The sequence below is a fragment of the Theropithecus gelada genome, chromosome 13 (genome assembly GCF_003255815.1).
Source record: "Theropithecus gelada isolate Dixy chromosome 13, Tgel_1.0, whole genome shotgun sequence".
In the NCBI taxonomy this organism is placed as follows: domain Eukaryota; kingdom Metazoa; phylum Chordata; class Mammalia; order Primates; family Cercopithecidae; genus Theropithecus; species Theropithecus gelada.
The window spans coordinates 40,622,297-40,632,526 of NC_037681.1; the positions used below are offsets into that span (position 1 = coordinate 40,622,297).

The 10,230-nt window shown below is 43.6% G+C and overlaps 1 protein-coding gene across 13 annotated transcripts in view; it reads right to left on the reverse strand.

Moving 5' to 3' along the window:
* The window catches only part of PUM2 (pumilio RNA binding family member 2), a 107,078-nt gene extending 97,114 nt beyond the window's left edge, over positions 1-9,964 (reverse strand). For 5 of the 13 annotated variants that reach the window (XM_025353602.1, XM_025353615.1, XM_025353605.1 and 2 more), the window contains exon 1: positions 8,121-8,374. The gene's annotated coding sequence lies outside the window, so the exon portion shown is untranslated. Of the gene's footprint in view, positions 1-8,120; positions 8,375-8,429; positions 8,509-9,699 lie in introns of those variants that run through there. The other 8 variants (XM_025353609.1, XM_025353604.1, XM_025353600.1 and 5 more) reach the window with 3 other exon arrangements.
* Between the last annotated feature and the right edge of the window lie 266 nt (positions 9,965-10,230).

Sequence of the window (10,230 nt, forward strand, 5' to 3'; positions counted from 1 at the left end):
AAACTCCAGCCTGGGCAACAGGGGAAGACTCCGTCTCAAAACAAAACAAAAACAAGAAAAGAAAAAGAAATGTTAACTAAATTGTAACAGAACTAAAGGAAGAAATCTGAATGCATGGTCTGAGACAACTGGAGAAAAATAACAATTTTAAGAAGCAGACTTTAATGCAGTTTCTTTAGAATTTTCCTAAGTATGCTCCTTATTCACTAACTCAGTGTTCTCAGAAATAAGTGGTCCCTTGTCCGATACATTTCAGGTATGCTGCTCAGTAGCACCCACCTCCTCTTTTGCAAGCTCTGAGTACATGTTCAATCTTTCCTTCCTTCTGTTACTGGCTCCAAGAAATTCTACAATTAAAACTTTAACCTTAACCCAGTATTACCATAACTTTTCTATAAATGTTAACACAAATACATTTTATGTAGTGTTTCTAGTCATTTCCAAGACAACTTAAAGAAAAATGAATGTGAGGTATGAAACATATTCAATTTTCTCATAACACTGGGTAGAACAGAGATTTAATTTTTGTCTAGGAAAACCCTAACTTATGGTTAAAAGCTTTGAAATATATTTAGTTTGTTATGACTTATGAATGGTCTAAGAAATATATATGAATTGGATAAATCTTTGAAGTAAAAAGGAATCATTTAGGTGATTAGTATGCATTCTGGTTTTTAAAGTTCCTCAAGTAATCAAGAAAAGCTTTGAACTGGTTAACTTTAAAGTGAGATGAAATGACCAAGCCAATTTCCTAAAGATACTTAAGTTTTAAAAAGGCAAGTAGTTACATCAAAAACACCACCAAACATCTAGGTAGAAATGTATGAAGAGAAACCAAATCTGTGTTAGTTTCAAGGATTAAGTATTAAATCATATATATATTTACAGACAGGGTCTTACTCCGTCTCCCAGGCTAGAGTGCAGTGGTGCCATCACAGCCTCCAAACCTGGGCTCAAGCAATCCTCCTGCCTCAACCTCTAGGGTTACAGTAGTGCCACACTATGCCCAGCTAAATTATATATTTTTAAAAGGGTCTATGTTTAAAAAAAAAAATCTTCAGTATAATTTAAATAAAACTTACTTCATTCACTTAAGCAAATGTTTGGAAGATGGCAGACTACCTTAAAGGAAATACACAAAATAACAAACAAAAAAATTAGCTGGGCATATTGGTACATGCCTGTGGTCCCAGCTACTCAAGAGACTGAGGTGGGAGGATCACTAGAGTCAGGGAGGTCAAGGCTGCAGTGAGTCATGTTCACACCACTGCACTCCAGCCTGGGTGACAGAGACCTTACCTCAAAAAAAAAAAAAAAAAAAAAGAAAAAGAAAGTTTCTAAATAAAAATAACTAAACAATTTATTAAATAAAATAGCAAATAAACTAGTAAGTTTAATGCTAACTAGTTGTCCTAGTAATTGTACAAACAGTGGGTATGTACAATTCTCATTATCCAGAGAAAGAAGTCATACCAACCCCTTAGATGCAACCTTATTCTTAACACTAAGCTTTAAAAGAAATTTCTGTTGGGCATGGTGGCTTGGACCTATAATCCTAGTATTTTAGGAGGCCAAGGCAGGAGGATTGTTTGAGTCCAGGAATTCAAGACCACCTGGGGCAACAAATTCGAGACTAGCCAAGGCAACACTGCGAGATCTTGTATCTACAAATAATACAAAAGTAACTAGTTGGGTATGATGTTGTGCGCCTGTAGTCCCAGCTCCTCAGGAGGCTGAAGTGAGAGAACCGCCTGAGACTGGGCAGTTGAGGCTGCAGTGAGCAGTGACTTCGCCACTGTACTCCAGCCTGGGCAACAGAGTGAGACACCTGCCCTCACCCCAGTCTCAAAGCAAAAAAAAGCAATTTCTTAAGTGGAGCATTATTGAGGCAATAGAGTTGTAACAGAAAATATCTTCAACATTCCCATTAACAGATACAAAGTTTCATAGTCTTGTTTTTTTATTTTACTTTATTTTGTTTTTTTGAGACAGGGTCTCACTCTGTTGCCCACGCTGGAGTGCAGTGGCTCAATCTTGGCTCACTGCAATCTCTGCCTCTTGGGATCAAGAGATCCTCGTGCCTCAGCCTCCCAAGTAGCTGGGACTACAGACTGGAGCCACCATGCCCAGCTAATTTTTGCGTTTCTTGTAGAGATGGGGTTTCATCACGTTGCCCAGGCTGGTCTCAAACTCCTGAGCTCAAGCAATATACCTGCCACGGCCTCCCAGTGTTAGGTGCCCAGCCTCATAGTCTTTCTTATAGTCAGTTCCTCAAGGAAAAGTCAAATACCTAACTCCTAATATAATCCAGGAAAACTACACAGTAATTCTCTAAGGCTTTCCAAGGACAGCATGATTGTCTAAATCATCCTAAATTACAATCCTGGACTGTCCATATTAGATAAAGGACTTCAATCTGGTGGGTTTCTACCTATCTCTCCTTTGTCATCCTCCTCCCTATAACTGCACCTTAAGCTCTGCCATTCCCCCCATCAGGATTACTACAGCTATTAATCCCTCTGGCCGAATGCCACTTCACCCATCTCGGGACTAAATTTACTTCTATAATATTTTAAGATTCCGCTTTACCTCCTGTGGAAAGTTTTTCCTGTTTCTGCAGTCTCTACCTACATGTGTCCACAGCACTTTTTGGGGGGGGGGGAAGGGGGGAGACAGGGCCTCTGTCACCCAGCCTGGAATGCAGTGGCATGATCACAGCTCCCTGCAGCCTCAATCTCCTGGATTCAAGTGACCCTCCCACCTCAGCCTCCCAAATAGCTTGGACTATAAGTGTGTGCTATCGTGCTGGACTAATTTTTAAATTTTTTGTAGAGACAAGGTCTCCCTATGCTGGCCAGGCTGTTCTTGAATTCCTGGACTCAAGTGATCGATTGTCCTGCCTCAGTTTCTCAAAGTGTTGAGATTACAGGCATGGACCCCTGTGCCCACACCACAGCACTTTTATAATACCACCTCTGTGGCAGGCTAGCATGCTACACTGTAATCACAATTTTAATCCTCTTTCTCTCTACTTTCCTATAAAGGCCTTAAAAACAAGGACCACATATCACCATTATCACCAACACCTAAGGACAGTGTGTGGCACATGATATGTCTGCAACTCTCAAAAAAAAAAAAAAAAAGTGTGGGGCAGGGCACAGTGGCTCACGCCTGCAATCCCAGCACTTTGGGAGAACAAGGTGGGTGGATCACTTGAGGTCAGGAGTTCAAGACCAGCCTGGTCAACATAGTGAAACCCTGTCTCTGTTAAAAACACAAAAATCAGCCAGGTGTGATGGTGGGCACCTGTAATCCCAGCTTCTTGGTAGGCCGAGGCAGCAGAATTGGTTGAACCTGGGTGGCTGAGGTTGCAGTGAGCAGAGATCACGCCTTTGCACTCCAGTCTGGGCGAGAGCGAAACTCTGCCTCAAAAAAAAAAATTGTGCAGGTTTCTGGTAGTCTAGCTTGATGAAAAGACAACATGTTAATATTCAGACTACAAATGGACTGAATATCCATACTCCATGAATATTTTCTCAGCCACGATTCTGAAAGAACTGGCAAACAATTTACCTTTAGCAAGAGCCTAGAGCACTCCTACTTTTGCTAGTGCAGGATGCACATAATTTAGATACTAAAACGAGGGCACCTAAGACTCTTCTTTGGATAAAAATAAATTACACTTCCATGGAAAGGTGGCCCAAGAAAACACCTATAGGCAAAATCTGGAGCCATTATCCTCTCACCTTCAAAACATAATTATGTTCATGTTGAATTGGTTTTAAAGATTCAAGTTTTATCACAGATAACTGAATGTTTTTGCATGTAATTACGCTAAAAGTACTGATAAGCTACTATGGAGATGTTTTTAATAAATTAACTTAAAAATGACGTGGTCATCAAAATGGAAGATACAAGCAGTTCCCATCTGTATACATTTTTGGTATTTATAAAATCATACAATACAATCCACATTTTTTTCTTCCTACAGTTTGCTTCATTTGACTGCCTAAAAAAGACCTATACTTAGGGGCACTCTGCCTCTAACACTCATTTGCCTTCTTTAATGTCTGAATGCATAAGACCAATTGCATCTTTCTCTCACTGATCTTAACTGTTTCAGAAACTGCCTAAAGTCAGGGATCACCACTCTGAGATCCAGAACTTGTTACTCTTGTCATAAGATGGCTACTACAATAAAACAGATCAAAGAGCTATCCTCAAACCAGGTTCCCTACATTAACGTATTTTTCCCCAGAACTAAAAAAAAATGTAAATAATCCTTCCCTACTGCCCTGCCATGACCACACTGTATGTGTGTTGGCAGTCAGCTGCAGGTTCCATTTCCCCAGGCAGTATTGACTAGGTGGTTTTGAGTACAGTTTCACAGCCAATTGCACCAGGTCCCTTCCAGGAAACATTTTAGGGTGCTACTGTGGTCCCAACATATTTTGCTCCAAATAGTGATGACTACTTTTTTGTTTCCTGTCCCATTTGCAGTCAATCAAACCATCTAACAATTCAATTACCTCCCTTCTCCTTTTACACTTCATGCTACTTCTTTTTTTGCACTTGCCAGCTACAGAGATAGACATACAAGGTGTGTACATTTGGATATTTCCCAGTACTCTATTCTAAAATCTTTTATTCCTCCACAAGAGAATGGTGAGAGAGTAAGAAGTGAAAATCTACAATACGCAACCTGAAAATGGATGGGATTCAGTAGCTAAACTTGCAGAATAGAGCTTAATGAAACTATGCTTTTGCCAACATGCTTAAATAAACAATCTTTTAAAAAATTCTTTAAAGCACTTAAGAATATAAAAAGGAACCAAGCAAAGGTCAAACAAAACTTTTAATACTTGTGTTTAATTAGGCATGCCTTGATTTTTCATTTAAAAAGATAAATCTCTTTATCTTTGTTATTTGAAGAAAGTCACTAAGGGAAAAAAAAACACTTAACATGTCTCTAAACATAATGCTACATGAAATTCCAAAAGCATTTATCATGCACCTACCTAATAATTCTATACAGCATTTCACTCACTGGAAAAGCTTGAAAACAGAAAACTTTTTCAACTACAAAAGCAATTAAGTTTTAAATAAAAACTGTCTCCTGTCTATATTGCCAAATATAAAAATCACTATTAAAATATTAGCTCCTAAATGATAGGGTTTGAGGAAACCTTTTTCCACACCAGAATTCAGAACTGACTGAAAGACACAGTAGCTGGACTTGTGCTAATCCAAAGATTTCCTTTACTACCGATAAAGTCACAGTGGAGGCATAATTTAGACCTAGGCCAAGAGGGCGTCCTAACAACACACTCCATAATTATTTTAACCCAGTCACAAGTAGCACTGGACAACTACCGTCCTCTGGAAATGAGGAGTCTAACTTTGGTATTCTCATGAAAAAGCAGGGCAAATTAAGTGCTTTCTGCAGGGAGAAGACTCCTAGAGAGAGAGAGAGAGAGAGAGGAAGGGGCTCAGCCATATTTCATCAGCCTTCCCTCTTAAAAACTCATCAAAGCGAAGTGAGAAGGTAGGAGAAGGTAGGACAAAAGCAACAAGTTAGACTATTTTAATGCATTTCCTAAAAACAGCAAGGGTCTGTCACTGCGGCTCATGCTTATAATCCCAACATTTTGGGAGGCCAAGGCGAGAGAACTGCTTGAGCCCAGGAGTTTGAGACCAGTCTGGGCAACATAGCAAGTCTCGCCTATATTTAAAAAAAAAAAAAAAATTAAAGAAGAAAAGCAAGAAATATACTTAATATGCCACAAACCAATTTACCTGGTTATAAGTATAATTTTTATCTTAATCACACCTGTTAGTAAAATGGTCTCAAGCTGTGACTGCAGCCATGCAGACAAAGCCATGTGAGAATCAAATATTTGGATATTTTAAGTACCTGCAAATTTTAAGAATATGAAAAAATACAAAGTGTTTCCATATCCTGGAAACCCAACAAAGTATTTAAGTTAGGAAGTATGTAGAACTTGAGTTTAGGAGACAGGAACCCACTTCCACTTAAAATTATGCAGTTCATGTTAGGTTCTATAAAAAGGAGACAGCTTGGTTACTGAAAAAAATGGGCTGTCGATTTCACACCTGGCCTGAATCTCTGGTCATAATTACTTTTGTTAACTAAGATAAGTACAAACTCAGGAAGGCAAATTATCTTTCAACACCAGAAAGGTTTATAAACAAGCCCGGTGCGGTGGCTCACGCCTGTAATCCCAGCACTCTGGGAGGCCGAGGCGGGAGGGATCGCTTGAGCTCGTGAGTTGAGCCTAGGCAACATAGTGAGACCCTGTCTACAAAAATGCAAAAATTAGCCGGGCGTGGTGGCATGCGCCTGGAGCCCCAGCTACAGCTACTCGGAAGGCTTAGGTGGAAGAACAGTTGCAGCCCGGGACGCGGTGGCTGCAGTGGGCCGAGATCTCACCACCTGCACTCCAGCCTGGGCGACAGAGAAAGACCCTGTCTCAAAAAAGAAAAAAAGACTTATAAACAAGTATGGAATGCTTAAGAGAAACAAAATCCAAGTATTATGTGGTAATTCATATACAGTATTTGTAATGCCTGAGAATTGAGTCTAAAGTGACAGCTTTGTAAGAACAAATTAAAAGTCAGTAATTTAGGCTCTTTTTAGAAGTTGAAATCTTGCTAAATACTGGAACACCTAAGAGAACTTTGGACTCAAATTAAGGAAAGCATGTGTTAAACACAGCTTAAATTGTTGGAATATGCTTAAGATTGTTACTGGCAATTATAACTCAAAATAGCTAGACCTGTAAACAGAATAAAAAACTGGACCTAAATCCTCAAGAACCAGGTTTCTGAAATATAACTTTATTTTAAAAATTATCGTAAACATTTTCTGCATACAAAAACTGCCCTCATGGACACCAAGAAAATTCTACACAATGCAATTTCACCAAAAATCGGAATTTTAAAGAAATTCTTGCAGCACGGAAAATGCCATCATTTACTCATGATGATTGAGCAAATGAAGTAAATCATTGTTAAAAGGAGGCTAAGAATAGAAACAAATCGAAAATATTCATTTTTGTTATTTTTTTCTTTACAGGATTCCTTAAGTCATCTTCCAATACTCCAGGTCACATGGCGAAGAGTCACCTATTAAACACGAAATCTAACCATTAAACAAGCTTTAAAAATCCTTCGGTAACTCCCTTTATTAAAACTGTTTTCTTGACATACAATACCTTTACAGGTATTACATTTCTCTTCAGCGTGTACAAACATTTTTCTCATGTTTTCCTTCACCAAACATCTGCCCCCAGTTTTCTCAACAAGTAAAAATTTCGAAGTACTAAGTCCTAACATGATGCTTTCAAAAGTTTACGTATGTTAGAATAAAAAGCTAAGTTAAGTAGGTTTTCTCTAGCTGTGTTCTCAGAAACAACACTTTTACACGTGTTTGGGCACAAAACTTTAAACATCTTCCCCAAAATCTGACCCAATTCAGATACAAAACTACTGCTCAAATAGCAGAAGCCGCTAATCTTGTCTTTGGTTACAAGTTACATATTTTTCTATCGAAATCCGTTCCTATAGTAAAACATCACCTAAACAAGGCGAATCCAAGTCACTGCTTCATACCTACATCTGTCCACGGCAAGCTTTTCCCGGACACACTCGGGCCTTTGAAAATGCCCACACTTGTTTTCATAAACCCACTCCTTCCTCTTCACCCACTTGCAATCCGCATGCTTCTCTGGGGCCACCCGGCCTCTCCCCTACTTTCCGAAACCCAGGGCCGACAGCTCAGTCTCTAACCTCCAGTCCGCCGAATCTAGGGGAGAACGGGGTCGGCGCCCCAGGCCCCCCAGGCGGCGGCCCAGCGGAGGGAAGGAAGCGGGAAAGCGGTCGGACGGGAGCCCCCTCCGCCGCGCGCGCACACCCCCTTCCGGCACCCCTCCCCCTGCATTGTGCGAGCTGGCCACAGGCCGCACCGGCCCGGGCACTCAGCAGGCCCCGTCCGCCCTCCCACTGATGATAGGCTCCCGCCGACGCTGCCGCACAAAGCCCAGGGAGCCACCCCGGCAGCGCCACAGGACCGGAGAAAGAGCGAGCGCGGACTGACTTACAGGGCTGCTGCGGCCGCGCTGCCTCAGCCGGGGACACCGACCGTTGGGCACACGGCGGCGTCGCTCTTGGCGGTCCTCCCCCTCCTCTGCCTTCGGTGGCGGCAATGTCTTCTTTCTCCACCTACCACCCTCCCCCCCCACCCCACCTCCTCCTTCTCCTCCCCCTCCTCCTACGAACCACCGAAGTACCGAGGGTGAGACACAGAGACTCACAACAACATGGCTGCCACCGCCGCCTCCCCTCCCCTCCCCCCCGCCCACCGGGCGCCCGCAATGCATCCCGGGAGAAAGGGGAGGGGGAGCTCTCACCGAGGCGCGGCTCCTTTCAATGCCTTGCGTCCCAGCTCCCGCGCTACTGCCGCGCGGGCCGGGGGCGCCCTGCGCGTGCGCACGTTCTCCGCGCTCTCACGTGTTCGGCCGCCTCTCCGGCGTGCCCTCCCCCGCCCTCACCTTGCGGGCTCGCGTTTCCCCCCTGGGCTCTGCCGCGGCGCCGGGAGCGCGCGCCGGGCTGGGACAGCGCAGGCGTGCTGTTGCCAAACGCTGTGTTCGACTGTCTTACCGCGTGGGGCCTCGACTTCTGAATCTTCTCACTCTCGGCTTCCTACCCGGTTGCTCATTGTTTTCCCCCAACTGGGTGTGCGGGTGTCCGCGCCCGCGCCACCCACCTTGGGGTACTCCTGGCATTTCGCTTCCGGAGTGCTGGCGCCCGCAAGAGCCGGACGTTAATTCAGGCCTTTAGCTTTCACCCAGTACCTCCGCACGAGACGAGGGAGATGCATTTGGAGGTAGAAGATTGTACCCCGTGAGAGGGCTGTCACTCTTCTCGTCGTTGCACCCCAGGCAGGTGGAGCCAGCTCTCAGCAAATTGTCGGCCCCCCCAGTGCTTGGTCCCGGTGCACACAAAGGAAACTCATGTCGTTCTCCAGCTGGGCCAGTGATTCTCACTCGTTGGCTGTTTCTTTTTCTCGGGTACCAAGCGCTGTTTCCTTCCCGATTTACAGGCTGGTTGGAAACCCCAAATCTGCCTTGCTGTCCTGGCCCCCCGTGCAAAGCAGTGGTGATTCCAGGATTCTAACCTAACCTGCTCCAGGTCACACAGCTGTAATAGGCACCGTGTCTGATATGTTCTTGATGGTTTGCACAGCTCCTGGCTCTCCTGACATGCTGCAATTCGTAAAGATTCAGGACCTCCCTTATACTTTGCTTAATGTATGTATTCCCTGGGCGACTGTGAGCTCCACGAGGGCAAGGACCTTGTGTTTTGTTTTACACTGTGCCCTCAAGTGCCTGTTGAATACATGGGCTCTTCGGTTTTTAACTATTACTGAAAAATGTCTGACATTGAAATCCATCCCAAGCCCCTACCTTAGACTCATATTTCAGGCTTCTAGATATTTTCACTTGAATGTTCTTGTCGCCAAGCATGTTAAAAACTGAAGTCACACCCATCCCCTACCCCCCACTCTTGTACTGTCTCTATAGTTGGCAGTGCCACCACCTATTCATTCCCCAAATTACCCCTCTGAGAACCATCCTTGTCTCTTCCTTTTATCCCCGACTCCAAATATAAATAACTTACCAAGCCTCGCAGATTTTTACTTCCCAAGTAATTCTGGAGACAGTCTCTTCCTCTGCCTCCTCACTAATACTAGCCTTGCTTCCCAGGTCTGGATTTCTGTAGCTGGCTCTTAATCAGCTTTCCTGTCTCCAGTCTCACTCCCTCCAATCAGTTCTGCTCACTGCTATCTAAAATGCAAATCCAATTCCTGGCGCTCAGGCCTCTGCTTCAACCATCTCATTGCTCCCCATCACCCACGACAGCATTTCCCTAGTGTGCTGCGTTCAGTATTAATAGATATTCCTTTAAGAAATGTCTCACAATCAAGTAAGAATGGGAGATACTGGGGTGTACACATTTTGCCTTCCTTCTCCTTTCCCCTCCATTAAGCTGATAATAGCAGAAGGGTCTTTATATACAGTTGCTTAGTGTGGGTGAAACTAGATAAATCCATCACAGGCTGTCCCTTAGAGTATGGAATTAGGACTAAGACCCCAACCTCCAAAGTCTCTTGGACCTGGGATCCCTTGGGCAGACTCGTTCCATCCTGTA